The sequence below is a fragment of the Phocoena sinus genome, chromosome 2 (genome assembly GCF_008692025.1).
Source record: "Phocoena sinus isolate mPhoSin1 chromosome 2, mPhoSin1.pri, whole genome shotgun sequence".
NCBI classification, from domain to species: Eukaryota; Metazoa; Chordata; class Mammalia; order Artiodactyla; family Phocoenidae; genus Phocoena; species Phocoena sinus.
This window is the reverse complement of record NC_045764.1, coordinates 130,376,462-130,394,489: the sequence shown is the minus strand read 5'-3', so window position 1 is coordinate 130,394,489 and position 18,028 is coordinate 130,376,462. Positions and strand designations below refer to the sequence as shown.

The 18,028-nt window shown below is 41.1% G+C and overlaps 1 non-coding gene across 1 annotated transcript; it reads right to left on the bottom strand.

The window, feature by feature from the left end:
• Positions 1-17,025: 17,025 nt before the first annotated feature.
• LOC116750048 lies at positions 17,026-17,132 on the bottom strand. The gene has a single exon (XR_004348792.1). It is a non-coding gene; the product is annotated as a U6 spliceosomal RNA (small nuclear RNA).
• Between the last annotated feature and the right edge of the window lie 896 nt (positions 17,133-18,028).

Sequence of the window (18,028 nt, the reverse complement as noted above, 5' to 3'; positions counted from 1 at the left end):
TTGAAATAGTTAATTCAAAATAATCACCATTATCCTCAGGGACACACTGATGATGGAAGTGGCCTTAGATTTATTATGAAGTTGCAAGGAAATAACAGGATTTGGGGCTTATCACTCACTTTAATACATTAGAAACCAGAAAGCAAAGTGAGAATATGAGAGTATACAATAGTATACCTTTGGAATATTTCAGTAAATTTAGATCTTGTATTTCTTCTATGATGGAAAAGGTGAATCATCTGGAGCCTCTGGACTCCAGTTATTTAGTTATTTTATGAACATTTTATGGGAGGAAGATATCTGCATCCCATGAGTAAGGGCCTCCAAGAGGAAAGTGGGTGGAACCAGGAAATGGTCCCTCCAGGCTCATTCTACTAGTGATGGAAGTTAGTTGTTCAAACAACACTCGTTTCTCATCCTAGTCCCATCTGGAAAGTTTCATCTCTCATTTTCTCTCACTTTTTGTGATATCTACCCAGATCCGATATTTGGTGCAGAGAGTGGGTGCTGTTTTTTAAGGCCATTTTTCATCTGCCTTTGTACCATTACATTTTTATAAAATTATCTCAGTGGTAACATAATTTAAAAGAATCATAGAATGTCCTCCGTATGGCTTTTCTAAGTTAAATTTCTCCGGTTCTTCATATAAAGACTCATCACCTTCCTAATCACTCTCCCACTGGACAAATTTTAATTTGTCCCTGTCTGCATTAAAATAAAATGCTTTAAACAGGAAAATACACTCTAGTTGTAGTTAACAAGAGCAGAAGGATGAGGAAGCAGGCCTCTGACCTTCTTTGTCCTACCCGCTGTAGCCTCTGGCAGCCACGCCACTTTATTGACCCATTATATCATGGTGCACAAAAATTCCGAAGTCTGTTTCACATGAACTGCCAAGTATCCAGGTCTTCTCAGTTGATTTTTGAATCCTGAACCCAGATATATTATACTTGTTAGGGTTCTTGATTGTAAATAACAGAAACCAACTACAGTTCCTTAAGTAGAAATGGAATGTATTGGATGGGTATCTGGTGGCTCCTAGAAGCAAAGAAAAGTAGAAATGGATCAGATACTCGCCACAGTGGCAGGCTGCTCAGGACGTGCCACTCACCGACAGGGCACTCAGTACCCCAAGACTGGTATCTGCACCACTGGACACCTACCATCCTTGTGCTGGGTTCTACTGTCATTGGACATGCACTTTGCCCTTACAGACACTCCTCCCTGCGCAGCCACCAGGAAGCATCCCTAATTGGCCTGAACTGTGTTGTCACCCCCTCAGGATATAAAGTCCAGGTGGCAGCATTTGATTGGCTGTGCTTAGGTCTTGTCCTTGCTCATACTCCCAGGGGGATAGCAGCCCTTTTGGCCTCCATAGGGGAGGGGGGCTGCTTCTCTATTATTATCTTAGGGTTCCTCCCAGATAGGTAAAGCTTTTGGACACTGGGCAACCAATATTGTAAATATCTACTATATATACATGATCATTTTTTCTTTAATTTTTATTTCATATTGGAGTATAGTTGATTTACAATGTTGTGTTAGTTTCAGGTGTATAGCAAAGTGATTCAGTGATATATATACATGTAACTATTCTTTATCAAATTCTTTTCCCATTTAGGTTATTACAGAATATTGAGTAGAGTTTCCTGTGCTATGCAGTAGATCCTTGTTGGTTATCTATTTTATATATGGCAGTGCGGGGAATCCCTGGCGGTCCAGTGGTTAGGACATGGGCTTTCACTGCCGTGGGCCCAGGTTCAATCCCTGGTTGGGGAACTAAAAAAAGCCACATGACACAACCAAAAAAATAATACCAAAAAACTACCAAACCAAAAAAAATATAATAATAAATAAACAAACAAATAAATATAGTAGTATGTATATGTCAGTCCCAAACTCCCAATTTATCCCTTTCCCCCACCTTTCCCCTTTGGTAACTATAAGTTTGTTTTCTAGGTCTGTGAATCTGTTTCTGTTTTGGAAATAAGTTCATTTGTATCATTTTTGTTAGATTCCACATATAAGCAATATCATATGATATTTGTCTCTGTCTGACTTACTTCACTTAGTATGATAATCTCCAGGTCCAGCCATGTTGCTGCAAATGGCATTGTTTCATTCTTTTTAATGACTGAGTAATATTCCATTGTATATATGTACCACATCTTCTTTATCCATTCATCTGTTGATGGACATTTAGGTTGCTTCCATGTCTTGGCTATTGTAAACAGCACTGCAATGAACATTGGGGTGCAGGTATCCTTTTGAACCATGGTTTTCTCTGGATATATGCCCAGGAGTGGGATTGCTGGATCATATTTAGTTTTTTAAGGAACTTCCATACTGTTCTCCATAGTGCCTGTACCAATTTACATTCCCACCAGCAGTGTAGGAGGGTTCCCTTACTCCACACCATCTCCAGCATTTATCGTTTGTAGACTTTTTGATGATGGCCATTCTGACCGGTGTGAGGTGATATCTCATTGTAGTTTTGATTTACATTTCTCTAGTAATTAGCGATGTTGAGCATCTTGGCATCAATATGTCTTCTTGGAGAAATGTCTATTTAGATCTTCTGCCCATTTTTGGATTGGGTTGTTTGTTTTTTGATATTGAGCTACATGAGCTGTTTGTAAATTTTGGAGATTAAGCCCTTGTTGGTCACATCATTTCCAAATATTTTCTCCCATTCTGTGGGTTGTCTTTTCGTTCTGTTTATGGTTTCCTTTGAAGTGCAAGAGCTTTTGAGTTTAATTAGGTCCCATTTGTTTATTTTTGTTTTATTTCCATTACCCTATGGATTGAAAAAGATACTGATACAATTTATGTCAAAGAGTGTTTTGCCTATGTTTTCCTCTAAGAGTTTTTGTTATCCATTCAGCCAGTCTATGTCTTTTGGTTGAAACATTTAATTTTGTTTATATTTAATGTAATTATTGATATGTATGTTCGTATTGCCATTTTGTTAATCATTTTAGATTTGTTTTTGTAGGTGTTTTTTCTCCCCTTCCTGTTTTGTTCTCTTCTCTTGTGATTTGATAACTCACTTTAGTGTTGTGTTTGGATTCCTTTTTCTTTTGTGTGTGTGTATCTATTGTAGATTTTTGGTTTGTAGTTACCATGAGGTTTTGATATAGCAGTCTATATATAAACAAGATTGTTTTAAGTGCTGGCCTTTTAATTTCAAATGCATTTCCAATATCCTGCATTTGTACTCTCCTCTTCGCATGACTGCTGGTTTTGATACCATATTTGTGTGTGGATGATTTCCTACCTTTACTCTATGTTTGCCTTTACCAGTGAGCTTTTCCATTAGTAATTTTCTTGTTTCTAGTTGTGGCCTTTTCTTATCCACCTAGAGAAGTTCCTTTAGCATTTGTTGCAATGCTGGTCTTGTGGTGCTGAATTCTTTTAACTTTTGCTTCTCTGTAAAGCTTTTGATTTCCCCAAATCTGAATGAGAGCCTTGCTGGGTATAAATTTTCATTTTGTTAATTTGGGTTCAAACTTAAAGTTAATATCTTTCAAGTAATGGTGCTATCATGCAGTTAATTAGTTTTCATTACCAGGTTTCTGCTGCTACACATTTTCTAAGCTAATCCTTTGTGTTTCTCCAGACTCAGTCAAAGGATTGCACAGGATAGGGTCAAAAGTAAGCATTGAGACCAGGCTTCCCTCTGGTTTGAGGACCACACGTATATCTTCAGGAAATAGTTGTCCAAACCTAAACTCAAAAGTATTCCTCCCCACACCCCCAAGAAGAGAATGCAACCTCCAGCTGGGTGAAAGAAAGCTGGTACAGGATACTTAACAACATTTCAGAAAAGCAGAGCTCAAATATTCTAAGACTGAGAATTGCCTCAGTTGATGTCTATCTCCTCTATCCACTACCATCACCTCAAGTCACAGACAACACAGTGTGAAGACACAAACTTTCCAGCCCTCAAACCATATAGAGAGGTATAGAGAGGGAAACAAAGTGCAGCAAACTGGTTTCAGAAGTTTACAGAGGGAAAAGAATCCTCATTCAAAGCAAATAGAAAGTATAAAATCTAGATGGAATGTGAATAAAATGAAAACAAAAATTGCAAAACAATTTTATAAACATACTTGCTTTTCCAACAATTCACAGAAAGAAAAGAACATAAACATGGTAGCTAAAGGACACAATTTAGAAGAGCCCTAGGAACAAGGGAATTGCCTACAAATGCTTTCCACCACAAACCATTTTAAGAACATGCATTAAATAAAACAAGAGCTCACATACCCTGTGATGAAAAAAGAAAAAAGCAGGATGAGGTGAAAGAAAATAAGGACAAAACAACATAATTATAAAACTAATAAAATAAAACAACAAGGAACAGAGTAGAAATAGCTAAAACTTGATTTACTAACATAGAGCAAAAGTTCGAAGTAATCACAGTAAATACAGATTAAAAAAACCCAAGACTAAAGTAAGTAGAAAGAAGGAAGGTAATGGAGACTAAAGATTATCTAATATAATCACAAATGATGGCCCTCATATAGTAAACCCATCAAATTAAACAAAAATATTCAAGAGAATACCCCTGAAACAAAGGAAAGTGAATCTGCAGAATTAAAAAATACATTGTGTTTCAGAAAACTTCAACATGGAACATTCAATACCGAGACATATCATGACTTACCTACTGAAACTCAAAAGTAAGAAAGAATTCTTTGGGCATTCAGACAAACAATATCAAATTATCTGCAGGGGACGAACTGACCTCAGAATTTAATGTCAGAAAACAGGAACAATGACTAAATTAACGTTAACCAAGAGTGTCTTATCCAAATAAATTGTCATTCCAGTACATAGGCAAAATGGACTTTCCTAAACATGCAAAAAATCAGGAAACACAGCACCCATGAGCCTCTCAAAAAAACTACTTGGTGATATCCTAGGATTTAAGAGACAAATTTAAGAAAAAAAGGAACAGAGAAACCATATAAAGGGCTTTCAGTGAACACCAAATCTATTTAAATATAGACCAGTACAAACTGTTGCACTGCCACTGAAGAGAACATTACTGTTGCAAACATATAAAGATAGTACTATAAAAGTTGGGGAGAGAGGGTGTGAAGATGGGGGACCATGTTATCCCCATCTTTCATAGAAGGGGTCGACTAATGTATGAATTTGAAACACGTGACTCAAACACGCTTAGTGACTTCCAAAATCTCTTCTTAATCTTTTTTTTTTTTTTAAGTTTTTTTTGGCTGCACCCCGTGGCATGTGGGATCTTAGTTCCCCGACCAGGGATTGAACCCATGCCTCCTGCATTGGAAGGTGGAGTCTCAACCACTGGACTGCCGGGGAAGTCCCTCTCTTCTTAATCTTAAAGAGATCTTTTAGGAGCTAATATTTCTTATAAAGAAGAAAAAGTTATTGGAAATTCAACAATTCTTTGCACTTAAATTTTGTTTTCTAAGAAATCCAAGTTGTTTTCATCTATGAAATACAAGTAAAACTAAATCAAATACTATTATTTGTTTGATAGTAAAGGAGACTTAACATGAGATGATGTTACACCCGTGGGGTTAGGACGATACAGGTGAATATTAAATACAGTTTATCTCCCCTTTAAAAAATGTACATTTATTTCACTGTGTTCATATCTACTAAGCCAATGGTTTCAAATTATACCTTACACTGGTATATAAATTTGCCAAAACTTATCAAACTGTACACTTAAAATGGGTGTATTTTATTGTATGCAAATTTACCTTGATGAAGTTTATTTAAAAGATTTGTTTAAATTATGCCCTATTGGAGCCTGCATAGAGGAGCAGGGAAGAAATGAAGGTAAAGGTCACTGGGGAAGGCTTTCCCCTCCCCCAGCTCCCACCCATGTCTTTTTTTTTTTTTTTTTGCGGTATGTGGGCCTCTCACTGTTGTGGCCTCTCCCGTTGTGGAGCACAGATTCCGGACGCACAGGCTCAGCGGCCATGGCTCACGGGCCCAGCCACTCCGCGGCATGTGGGATCTTCCCGGACGGGGGCACGAACCCGTGTCCCCTGCATCGGCAGGCGGACTTTCAACCACTGCGCCACCAGGGAAGCCCCCACCCATGTCTTTTTAATTAATCTGGGCAGTTTAGAATTTCTTTCTTTTACACAAAGACTTCAACACAGGGTTCCATAGCTTTAAGGAAGAAAAACAAAGGAACACAACTGTTTTAAAAGTAGCTATCAGTTAACCTGAATATAAACATAAGTTGTGTACAGTTGTAGGTGGTGGGTAGGAGAAATAAGCTAACATAGTAACTCCAGTGAATTAAAGGTAAACATATTTGAAGCAAACATTTCTGGATGAGACACACACTTCCGCTTTCCAGAGTGGCTTCAACCCAGGTCCTTCCTGGGCAGATGGAGGTGGTCTCCAGATGGCCTGTGGTGCTTTTGCATGTGTGATTGGGCCTCACCGGGTCTTCGACAACCACTCCCTACAACTCGGCCTCTATGGCTTCCCCCAGCCCTGATCAAATTACCAGCAGGCCCACGCCAGGGAGCGGCTGGCCAGGGTCCTGCTCTCACAAAACGTTTGCAGTTTCCCTAACAATTTTTCCCCTCATCCTTGCAATGTTTTGGCAGCTGCGGGACCTCTTTTGCTCCTCCCTTTCAACTTGCCTAATGCTTCGAGCAGCAGGGGAGACCCAAAATCCTGCAGAACCTCCCGGAATGCAAAGCATTTGCAATGAGTCACAGCTGCAGAGGTGCCAGCAAGGGTTGTTCCAGACTGAGAGAGGGAACGAGGGAGGAGGGGTCGGTAGCAGCAACTGCAGAGCTTGTGTCAAAGGCTAGACCGGGAAAGAGGAGCGGCAGCACTGGCTGAAATGAAGAAAGAAAACAACCAGGGAAAAGCTGTGTAGGGACCACTCCTCTGAAGCCTCCTCGCCTGCTCTGCATGGAGCTGTGGGCTCTTAACAGACACATCCTCTAAGCCCCAAACATTTTCACAGGAAAAACAACCTGGAATATAGAGGATTGCAAGTTAGCTGGAGGAAAATGATCCTGACAGTTCTCTAACCAGCAACCAGAAAGGGCTGAGCCCACTGAGCTTTGCAGTACTCTATTTTAAGAAGCTCTTTAAAAATGCAGTAGGCGTGCTCTCCTTTAATGCCAACAGAGGGGGCATTCACTGGCTTTTTCTTCCTGCCTGAAAGCACTCCTCCCTTTTAAGTCCTGGAGAGAGCCTTTGGTGTCAAAACACTACCCTCTTTTAAGTGTTTTTATTGATAATTATGAATAGAGAATACATTCGTAATATCCATGCAAAATATTTGAAAAACTGTAAAATAAGAAGTAAATGCCCCTCTCACTTGTGTTCACCCCAGTCACCTAGTTCTCCATCCTGGAAGCAAGCACTGTTATTTGTTTTTTGCATATTTTTCGAGAAGTGTTTTTTGCATGTACAAGCATGTCTGGTATATGTACGTTTTTGTACAAAGAGTATATGTTACACAATGTTCCATTCTTTGTTTTTAATAAACTTAGAAAACTGTTTCATATCAGTACAAATAGAACTCCCCTGTTCATTTGTTGATTTTTAACTAGATATTTAAACAATAGCCTGTTAATACGCATGTTGGTTATTTTCAATCTTTCCCTATTCCAAACTGTGCTTCATTGAATATCTTTGAACATATATCATGTGCAGGTATACATGTAGGTCAGATTTCTAGAGGTGGGATGTCGCATTTTGACATTTTGATAGATAGTTTGTCAAATTTCCCTCCATAGAGATTATACAAATGTATATGCACATCCATGAGAGTTTCCCCTATTCAACTTTTTTACGTTTGCCAATTGATAAGTTAAAAAATGGTATCTCGTTGTAATTTTAATTTAGTTTCTTCTTTAACAAATGAGGCTGAGCATCTTTACCTATGTTTGAAAGCTGCTGGCATTTTCTGTTCTGTGAACTATGTTCTCTGCCCATTCTCTATGGCATCATTTGTTCTGATTCACTGGACTCTGTATGTTAAGGAAAATAGTCCTTTGTCAGTGTATATACAGGACAATTTTTTTCCACTTGATTTTTCTCTTCCCTTTGTACTTACATTGTTTATTTCATACTGAACTCTCTTTAGTTTTATGTTGTTGAAGTTATCTTTTTATTCTTGGCATCCAGAAAGTTTAGCATTTAGATTGTATGTCCCCTGAAATGACAAAATTTCCCCCCATATCATTTCCTTGAAGATTTGTTATTCTATATTTAGCATTTTAATCTGATCCAGCTGGGATTTATTGTAGTGGCAGGATAAGTAGGCCTCCATCTATAACTTCCTCAGGTGCCTATCCAGTTGTTCCAACACCATTTACTGAATAATCCAATCCTCACCCATGCTACCTTTATCAGAAACTAAGTTTCCATATAAATTTGTGCAGTTTTTTATTGCTACATAAAAAATCACGAGAAATTTAGGAACAAAATAACACACATTTATTACCACACAGTTTCTGTGGGTCAGAAATCCAGGCACACGTTTACCTGGGTCTTCTGCTTCAGGGTCTCTCACAAAGCTGCAAAGTGTCAGCCAGGGCTGGGGTCTCATCTGAGGCTGGCCTGAGGAAGGATTTGCTTCCAAGCTCACGTGGCTGTTGGCAGGATTCAGTTCATTGAGGGGATGTCACATTGAGGGCCTCAGCTTCTTGCTGGCTGGCTGGAGGAGGCCACTCTAAGTTTCTTGCCACGTGGGCCTCTCCTATGGCAGGAATCTTCATCAGTGCCAGCAAGGGGCAATGTCAGCAGAGTCCACTAGCAAGGTGGACGTACAATATACAGAAGCCACATTCCATCAGCCATGCCGTAACCTGTTGGTTAGAAGAAAGCCACAGGCCCCACTCACATGCAAGGGGAGAGGATTACACAAGGGATTCATTGGGTGCCAACCTAGAGTCTGTCTGCTTCTGGGCCCCAGTGATTGGTGTCCCTCCCACATGCAAAATGCGCCCACCTTTTAAAGTTCTCTAGAAGTCTCATCGCATTACAGCATCACTTTGAGGTCCAGAATCTCAACATCTAAATCAGTCCCAGGTGGGGCTGAAGCACCTCAGGTGTGGTTCATTAAGTCCAGCCCCCAGAGCACAATTCCTCTGCCTGTGAACCTGTGAGACTAATGAGACAAGTCATCTGCCCAAATACCCGACATACAGAGGTGGGATGGCAAAGGATGACAGCCAGAGCCACTCCCATTCAGAAAGGGAGAAAACTGGGGTGTGCAAAGGAGTCACTGTCCATAGCAACTCACAGGTTTGGGTTTGTTCAAAATTTCCATAGCTCAACAGCAATATTCTATTTCGTGCATTTGTTTTTTCCTGCTCTTTTCTTTATAAATACATATCGTTTATTTTTTATTACTCCTCTTTTAGTCACCGCCTTCATCATTATCACTTACATCGTGCTTACTAATTCCAAGTACTTTTCTAAGTGCTTTACACATATTAACTTATTTAACCCTTATTTAACAGCCCGATGAGGGTGAGTACTATTGTTACCCTTATTTTACCTAAGAGCAGAATGAAGTACCGAGAGGTTAAATAACTTTCCGAGAGCGTGCAGGTAGTAAGTGGCAGAGTCAGACATAAGATGAGTATTCCTGGAAGAATAATTTATAGGAGGTTTGAGTGAAGGAGGAACTGAACCGGTGTTGCCAGCTGGCAAAAATTCTTCCCTGTTCCTTGTAACACAAAGTTGTATGTGTGCGCGCATGTGTGTGTGCGTGTGTGTGATGCTTTAGCCCTTTCTGATCCCCAGTCAGTACCGATCAACAGCTGCGGGACTATTCACAATTTATAGGTATTTTTTTCCTACCTTATTTCACTGACAGGCTGTTTCCAGCAAATACAGCAAGGGTATGTGTTTCTTCTTTTACCCCTCCCAACCCTGCCACTCCTCAGTGCCACCTGGGCACTCCTGCAGCTGCCTAAGCCAGCCTGTTTGCATCCCTCTCTGACAAGGGAGTGTGGAATTCTCCCTCGTGGCGTAGGCACGCCACACGGAGGAATCTGTCTGGGATCCACACTAAAGGGCCTCTGCCTGGCACCTGCACCAGCCCTCACTGATCCTCACTGCATCTGGCATCACTTATTCTTTGATCAGGGCTTGTAGTTTCACTTTGGTTGCCCATTCAGTACCATTCCCCTTTTCTCTCCTTCTAATAAAACCCCAACTTTTTTCAAGCATCCAACATGCCCACACACAGCCCAGGAGATTGGGGTGAAGATGGCTCCATCCCTCGATTCTCAGTCAAGAAATGGGCTGTGGTTGACCTAAACCGATTTCAGTAATTCTTCCCCCTTCTTCACCTGTGTTTGGTTCAGTGGCCGAGGTTTGAGCCAAATAGCACGTGGCAATCCCTTTGGTGACAGTTATTGATCCAGAGGCAGGCATGTGAACTAAGTTGGCCCATCAGGACTTTTATGACTTTCTCACCTAGAGGATGTGAACAAGAGATCAGGTAGCCCAAATTGCTATGGGCAGCCACAAGAGGAACACAAGGGGAACCAGCCTTCAGATGAATCCTATGGACAACAGCAAAAAGAGTCAGAAAAAATCTGGGTGACTGATGATATTGTCCAGCCTGACATATCTTTGGAGTTCCTGTTATATGACTTAATAAATTTCCCTATTTTTTAAGCCAGTCTGAGTCAGACTTTCTGCTACTTGCAGTCAAAAGCTTCCTAATTAGTACAGAATTAAAGAAGTTGCCTAGTTTGGTCAAACATATATCTTGTATTTTTATTGTTTTAGCCTTTTCACTTATTTTTGAGGATGTTCAAAACTAACTGGAGTTCAATTACCTTCATGAGCTGTACTAGTTCAATCAGAATTTTAAACTATCGAAATGTATGATCAGCTTCAAAACACAGAGCAGCAAAGGAAGCTCAGCTTTGCAGTAATTGTCATACTCAAGGAAGCAGGGGGCATCCCACAGCATTACACGTGTACAGGCCTCCTTAGACTTCCCACTTCCCACTGTATTTTTCTCTCTATATATGCCAGTCACCCGCACTGGGGGGTGTGGGGTGCTTGAGGCAGAGATTGGGTTCTCCTTGTCCATGTCTTTGTATAGGACCTGCAACTTAAGAATGAGTGCCAGGCACAAAAACTCCAATGTTCATTTCCAAATCTCAGAGTAATTCCAAAAGCCCCGTAGGATGCCCCAGGTATAAAAACTGAAATCAGAATAGCACTCTGAGTATATAAGGGGAGGTGCTGAATAAGTAAAGACTTCTCTGAATTTTCAGAACCTGTAACTATGGTGGAGTGCAGGAGGAAATGTTACATCAGGGTTTTTCTTCCTCAATTACTCATTGTGTTGTTTGTGCTAAATTTGTTGTATATTGTGTCTGAGTGGTCCTTACTACTCTTCTTCTCCCAGAGAAAAGGAGAGAGTTTTTGTACTTCAAGCCCAGCACGGAGGATTGATCTAAGTGAGTGTGGGGGAGGATGGGATAAGGCTGAGCTTAGAACTAGGCATTTCGGGGCTTCCCTGGTGGCACAGTGGTTAAGAATCCACCTGCCAATGCAGGGGACACGGGTTTGAGCCCTGGTCCAGGAAGATCCCACGTGCTGTGGAGCAACTGAGCCTTGGCACCACAACTACTGAGCCTGAGCTCTAGAGCCTGTGAGCCACAACTACTGAGCCCATGCACAACTACTGGGCCCACGAGCCACAACTACTGAGCCCGCAAGCCACAACTACTGAGCCCATGCACAACTACTGGGCCCGCGAGCCACAACTACTGAAGCCCGCACACCTAGAGCCCGTGCTCCACAACAAGAGAAGCCACCGCAATGAGAAGCCCACGCACCGCAACGAAGAGTAATCCCCACTCACTGCGACTAGAGAAAGCCCGTGCGCAGCAAAGAAGACCCAGCGCAGCCAAAAATAAAAATAAATAAATAGATAAGTTTATAAAAAAAAAGAACTAGGCATTTCCCCAAACTTGGGTAGCTGGGAAAGTGTAGCTTTTACAGGTTTCCAGGAAGTGAGAGGAATGGGACTCCATTTGCACAGTGTCTCAGGTAAGGGATTGAGGAAATTGCCTGTGTCTCTGGGAGTGAGTTTACCCATCAGCAGAGTGGACAACTCTGAAGAGCTATCAGGTTGGCTCAGATAAAATTGTCTTAATGGGTGACCCTGGAGGCCCAGCACTCAACAGCTGCCACGGTGAGCAGAAAGGGCAACCTCAACAATGTCAAGAAAATCTTGTTTCCACTCATGGTTTGTGCATTTTAAGAAGTCCTTTCCCACGCATAGGTCACAAGTATATATATATATTTTTCTATTAGCTTCATGATAGCTTTGAACATATGTCTTTAACCCTTTTGGAGCCAACATTTGTTTATGTAATTGATAGGGATTTGGTTTAATTTTTCTCAATATAGTGAGCCAGTTTTCCTATCTAGTAAACAGTCCATCCTTTCCCAGACTTATATGTGGGGACCAAGTTCCAATCTAAACACAGTTCTATCTCTGAGTTCTGTCATTCTGTTCCAGTTGTCCATTTTGTCTGTTCTTGAACCAGTACCATAACGTTTGAATCATATAGCTTAGTAGTATTCTTAAATACTCTTTGCCTTTCTTTCTCAAGGTAGACTTAGCTAAATCATGGACTTGTGTTTCCAAATAAATTTTAGGATAAATTTTCAGTGTTTCTCAAAAAACAAACAAGCCAACCCTGCCATTTTGACAGAGATTGAATTTAATTTATAGATTAATTTGGAGAGAATCTGCATTTTCATATTATGCCATTCTGTGCATGAGTGTGGAATACCTCTTCATTTATTCGGATCTTTTATGTCTTTTAATAGAGTTTAAAATTTTTTCTTACAGAGCTCTAGTGTATTCTTCGTTAATTCCTAGATATTCTAATAGTCTGTTGCTGCTGTGAAATACGTCTTATTTTTCTATTATGTATTTTCTAGTTTATTATTGCTAGTGTAAAGAAATGCTATTGATTTTTGTCTCATCAATTATTTATACCTTACTTGGGACAGGTTCCATAGATTTTTCCCTGGGAGAGATTTTAGTAGGTAAAAGGGGAAAGGAAAAAGAACATGAAGATACATGTGAGGACAAGAGGCTCTGCAGGAAGCCAAAAGGACAGGCTGCCAGATGCTTTGGAAACCAATTTTATTACTTCATCTTTTTCCCTAAACTTTCATAAAATTATCCTAATTCTAGCAAAGAGGGCAGCCTCTTCAGAAATGTTTCTGCCATTCTTTCCTCCATGACTGGTTCCACCATCAGAATCTATCTGGAGTCCAGTCCCCTCTCAGCACTGTCACCACTACCTCTATATCCCAGGTCCTCTCCTCTAATCCAAGCAGTCACCTATGACAGTAGGCTTCCAGTTGGTCTCCCACATTCTACACTCCCCTGTACAGTCTGTCCCGTCAAGCCTGTCCTTTCATCATGTCACTCAGCTACTCAAAACTCTGCACTCTGGATCCTTACCTCATTCAGCTTAGAAGCCAGAGTGTTACTGTTGCTCTCCATGGGAGCTGGCTCCCTGTTTGCTCTCTGACCTCATCACCTCCCATGCTCCCTCCTGTTCACTTTGTTCCAGCCACGTTCCAACTCGGCAAGCAAGCTGCAGCCTTGGGGCCTTAATGAATTATACTTTTCTGCATAACAAATTATCCCAACGCTTAGCATCTTGAAATAACAAAGCTTTATTATTTCTCAGTTTTTGAGGGTCAGAAAGCCAGTGGGGGGGGGTTCTGAATCAAGGTCTCTGATAAGGTTGCTGTCAAGCTTTTGTCTGTGGCTCCAGTGTCATCTGAAGGCTCAACTGGGGGAGGGGCTACTTCTAAGCTCATTCACGAGGTTGTTGGCAAGCCTCAGGTCCTCGTGGATTTGGGGACTGAGGGCTTCCTTTCCTCCCTGACTGCTGGCCAGACACAGCCCTCAATTTCTTGCTGCGTGAGCCTCTCTGTAGAGCAGAGGGCAGCTCTCCTGGCAGCTTGCTTCCCCAGGGAGAGTGATCTGAGAGAAAATGAGCACCCAGAGTGGAAGCTGTAATCTTTTTAAAACCTAATCTCAGAAGTAACGTATCATCAGTTTTACCATATTCTGTTTACTTCAAATTCAGCATACACTCCAGGAGAGGGGAGTCAAGCTCTACCTCTTAAAGAGCACCAAGCATTCATGGACATATTTTTTGTAACCATCACAAGAACTTTGCACCCATTACATCTGCTGTGGCTGGGGGGGTGTCACTGAAATGCTGACTCCTTCTCTCATTCAGGTCTCTGCTCATCATAGAGGCTTCCTATGACCTTCCTGTCTAAAACAGCATAATTCCCTGTTCCCTTCTTCTGTTTATTTTTCATAGCCCTCATCATCTGACACGTTAGGTTTTATTTGTTTATAATTTGTCTTCCCACTAGAATATTAGCTTGATAAGTGTAGGAACTTTGCTTTGCTTGCTGTTAAATCCCCAGTACTCTAGAATTATGACTGGCATATAGTAAGCATTCAGTAAATACTTGTAGGGAGAGAGGAGAAAGGGGAGAAGGGAATCCCAGAAAAGGGTTCCCTGTCTTTAATGTCTTCCAGATGGAGACCTGGTTCATGTCTTGAGTCAACTATCCATCCAACCCAGCCCCTTGGGTCTAGAGGAATCCCAGGTGCCGGATGGCAGGTCAGAAAGGAACCAGTGGCTTATCTACCCATGGGAATTTGTAATAGGTTAAATTATGTCACAAAAAAAGATATGTCCGAGTACTAATCCCTACTACCTGTGAATGTGACCTTATTTGACAATAAGGTCTCTCCAGATGCAATTACATTAAAGATCTCAAGATGAGATCATCCTGGAGTTAGGGTGGGCCCTAAATTCAACGGCTGGTGTCCTTATAAGAGGAAAGGGAGATCTGAAGCACAAAGACACAGGGAGAAGAAGGCCAAGTGAAGACAGAGGCAGAGACTGTATTTATGCTGCCGTAAGCCAAGGAACGCCCGAAGCCACCAGAAGCCAGAAGGAGAAAGGCAGGATTTTCCCTTTGGTCCTTCAGAGGGAGCGCAGCCCTGCCAACACCTTCATTGCAGACTTCTCGAGCCTCCACAACCATGGGAGAATACATTTCTATTGGTTAATGCCACCCAGTTTGTGGTCATTTGTTAGGGCAGCCCTAGGAAACTAATACAGGATTTAAGCACTTCTCTGAGACCCTCTTCCTTGGGCCTCTGATTATAAGTGATTAAGAAGAATCATCTCCAAGACTTACATAAAAATGTATGACTCAGATCATTTTTCATAACTTACATGCCAAATAAAAACCCTTTAAAATCATATTGCCAACTACATATATAACTTTTTAAAAACAACTCGCTTATTATATATGCTTAGAATTCTAACTTCGGGATATATAAGAAATGGTATCATTTGTTGCCTCTACTGAAGGAGACATTTTGAAGTATATACCCTTTTGTGCTACTTGAGGTTTTATCTTGCACCTTCCTTTCCCTAACATACAAACGCACCGTTAAGAAAAAAATAGCATAGTATTCCTATTGCTTCTATAAACTAGGATGTAGTTTTCACAGAGTTATGTAAGAGTACCTTTTAGCCAACAATTGCTTAATCAAAAACAAACAACTATCAAACTATTCATTTGTTTACATAAAAAACAGCGATCGAGGGCTTCCCTGGTGGCTCAGTGGTTGACAGTCGGCTTGCCGGTGCAGGGGACGCGGGTTCGTGTCCCAGTCCGGGAGGATTCTGCATGCCGCGGAGCGGCTGGGCCCATGAGCCATGGCCGCTGAGCCTGCGCGTCCGGAGCCTGTGCTCCGCAACGGGAGAGGCCACAACGGTGAGAGGCCCGCGTACCGCAAAAAAAAACAAAAAAAAAAAAAACAGCGATAGAATCAGGGTGGTTATGGGGGGCGGTGGAGAGGAGGGAGAATCGGGAGGTGTTGGCCGAAGGGTACATAGTTTCAGTTACGCAAGATGAGTAAGTTCTAGAAAATCCACTCTACACTATAGTACATATAGTTAATAATACTGTTCTGCATATTCCAAAACTTGTTAAGAATGTAGATCTTGTATTAAATGTTCTTATCACAAAAAAGAGGGGAGGAGGAGATGTTTAGAGGTGATAGTTATGTTTATGGCAATGTTTATTGTGGTATTCATGTATTCATGGCCGTATACTTACTTTCAAACTCATCCAGGTAAATATGTACAGCTTTCTTTGTATATCAAGCATACTGAATTTAAAAATATTGTTTAAAAGGACACTGATGTTACTAATACCAGTTGTGAGATTTTGGTGCTTTGTTACATTGCCGCTGCCTGAAATCTGTTGGCAAGTCAAATTTGTCTTCCTCCACTTATTTAATTTCTTTGTTGTAGCTTTGGACTGTTCAGGTATGTTTACACCTTCCACAATACGGTTAGATAAAAGTGAGGGCACGCTGGATGATTGTTACCACTGGATTCTCTTAAAAGAAAAAAAGTAACCCCAGCCATTTTTTGTTTTGGGTGGTTTTTTTTCCATACAGAGAGCTGAGACAGGCTTATGCGTTAAATTTAAGGATAGTGATCATTGTGTCTGTCCATAAGTAAGCATTTTGGGAGATCCAAAATAAAACTGCAGTCATTGATATTCATTTCTTCTTTCTTTCATTCAAATGTATTGCCTGCATGTGCCTTGTAATGTGTTAGAGGCTAAGGACAAAAGCAATGAGGCAGGGAGTCTGCTCTCAAGATGGTGACAGACTTGTAGCTGAGTATGCATGATTCACTACGATGGGTACAGTAATAGCACACAGCAGCCCACATGAAAGGAGTGAATTGCCATGCCAGGGACCCGCGAGGAGCTTAAAGAGGAGACCTCAGACAGTAAAAGTCATAGAGATGATTAATTTTGTTAATGGCTCCAGGATGGACTATATTACTCTACTATAACTGTAATACCAGGCCATCTGAACAGAATTGTTTATTTGTCTTATATTATGAATGTCTGTGATTCTTTTTTTTTTTTTTTTTTTTTAAATGCTTCACGAATTTTTGTGTCATCCTTGCGCAGGGGCCATGCTAATCTTCTCTGTGTCGTTCCAATTCTGGTGTATGTGCTGCCGAAGTGAGCACTGAATGTCTGTGATTCTTGGCAGTGTATATTCCTGATGTGCTCTTAGCAAATTTCAAGAACTTCACTGGGCTCAATCACATACGTCATGGGAGGATGATGACCATCAAACAAGAGGTATAAATTGGAAGCAGAGAGAGAATTCTCTGTAAGGAAAATAAAATGAAGGAGCTATACATTTTGCAATTAAAATTTGACATTGTTGGCTAATTCAGAACTGTAGTGATTTGGTCCATGCACTGCACTACACTTTACAATTCTCACTGTTAGGAGCTAGACAGAAACTTTATAAAACTGTTTTGAATAGTGTGGTTCTATCAAAAGTTTAGTCTTGATTTTAGAATTAGAAAAATTTTTTTAATTTTTTTCAATTAAAAAATATTTTAGTACAAACCAGTTCTGCAAAAGGACATCATTTCCATTCTATGGCAGAGAAGCTAACTGCTTCTCCTCTTCTTCTTGGGTACGTGGCTAGACCACATGGCCCAGCTCCCCTCTTGCCGACAGGAGTAGCCCTGTGACTGAGTCCCAGTCAGTGGGAGGAGTTAAACTGGTGTGTGCCACTGCCAAGCCTGATCCGCGAAAAACCCGTGCTGACCCTTCTTGCTCTTTGCCCCTTGCAGCTGTCTGGAAGGCAGATGACCCCAGGACCACCTTGGAAGCCACCCGTTAAAGACAGCAGAGCCTCTATCAGCTCGGCTGCCCAAATGATACACAAGGAGGAGCCCCACTGACCCACGCAGTTTACCCAGTCCTGTTCTGTGAACAAGAAATAACTCTATGGTATTTCAGACATGATATATTTTAGGGTCAGTCTGTTGCAGTAGTTAGCCTTTTCTAAGTCATACACTTGCCTAGCAAAATTCTTCCCTCTTACTTTTTTGGGGGAGGGAGGAGA